The following is a 1,664-nucleotide window of genomic DNA, read 5'->3' as shown; positions in this document are numbered from 1 at the left end:
TCTCTCTCTCTCTCTCTCTCTCTCTCTCTCTCTCTCTCTCTCTCTCTCTCTATCTCTATCTCTCTCTCGCACGCACGCACACACACACACACACACACACACACACTGTGTGTGTGTGTTTCTGTCTGTCTGTCTGTCTGTCTGTCTGTCTGTCTGTCTGTCTGTCTGTCTCTCTGCGCGTTTGCGTGTGAGTGAGTGTGAGCTCGCACGCGTTTGTATAATAATAATACGATATATAATGGTCCAGTTCTGCACAAAGGAAACAATATGTTTTAAAATGTATTAAATCGTCAACATTCTTGACACGGATGTGCTCTCCATGACTCGAGGAGCAAAAAAAAAAAAAAAAAAGAACATCTTATTCCAACCCCTTTTCTTGCAAAAAAAAAAGTAATAACAAACACATTAATTGAAAAAAAAAATATTACTGCTCTATTCACATGACACAAGAATAGAATCAATCACACCGCAAAATGTAACACACACTATTTCTTCTACCGTCTGACGTAAACCGATTGTTGGTGACTCGGGAGCCGAAAGTACGCTCCGCTCTCGAGGAAAAGAAAAGCACACGGAAAAGCACACGGAAAAGCACACGGCGAGGAAGGAGAACAACGTCCAAGATAACAATAAATATCCACACCTTATTGAATTAATAAAAAGGGAAAACCACAATTAACGAGCCCCTGGAGTGCGTAGTGTGCGCATGGGTGTCTTATGTACATTGACAGTAGTGACCGTCTCACGTGACCAGTCAGGTGACTCTTTGGCATGGGCATAAAACAGCTGTTGTGCTGTTCAATATTAATGTGCTCTTGCCCCAAACTGACGTTTTCTTGATCCGGTCAACCTTTGAATTCTTGCAAAATAAATAATTCCCCGAAATCACCTCACAAATGAAATGTGTCTGGCAGCATTTCTACAACATAAACCACACAAACATTCCAGAGCAATCGTTGCATAAATATTAAACACCTTCACAAAGGAGGGAAGTGCAGAAATTACCTGTCAATAATGCAACAAAAGAGAAAAACTTGAAATCCTTGAAGATATTGCGACGATCTATAGAGCGCCTCAGAACACTCACATACATCCGGCATGAGGTAACGCAAAGGGGTGTTGAAGGGGGTGGAGGCGGGTAGAGAGTCCCTCACCTTCTAAGCTCGGGCTCAGGATACATTTTTGTTCTCAAGGTGGGTTAGAAAACGCTTATGATGAAGCCGGGAAAGCAGAAGATTTCACATTTCAGCACCACCCGTGACATAAAAAAATACACATGGAGGTGATTCAGCGCCCGCTCACTCAACAGGAAGCTGCCAACATTCAATATTTTACATCTCTCTCCACCACACTATAACATCATCCGTATGATTATCTGTTCTTTCTCACGATTTATTTTCCCCTTCTTTCTATTTTCATCTTCCGTTGTTATTTACCTGCACTACGTAGGCCTGTTCTCCTCACCCAAGAACACTTGTGTTCTTCCCTACCTCCGGTTCCAAGAGAGCGGAAGCGAGTCGCGTTTGTTATCTTTAGAACAAACGTTCAACAGGTGAGAGGAGTAAAAAAAAAACGTATTGTTGTTGTCTTCTTCTTCTTCTTCTTCTTCTTCTTCTTCTTCTTCTTCTTCTTCTTCTTCTTCTTCTTCTTCTTCTTCTTCTTCT

At 41.9% G+C, this 1,664-nt stretch overlaps 1 protein-coding gene across 1 annotated transcript in view; it reads right to left on the bottom strand.

Annotated features, from left to right (window-relative positions):
• The window catches only part of LOC101848432, a gene marked incomplete in the record, with an annotated part of 130,938 nt that overhangs the window by 56,143 nt on the left and 73,131 nt on the right, over positions 1–1,664 (bottom strand).

Source organism: Aplysia californica, unplaced genomic scaffold (genome assembly GCF_000002075.1).
Source record: "Aplysia californica isolate F4 #8 unplaced genomic scaffold, AplCal3.0 scaffold00175, whole genome shotgun sequence".
Classification (NCBI taxonomy): domain Eukaryota; kingdom Metazoa; phylum Mollusca; class Gastropoda; order Aplysiida; family Aplysiidae; genus Aplysia; species Aplysia californica.
This window is presented reverse-complemented; position numbering and strand designations above follow the sequence as displayed.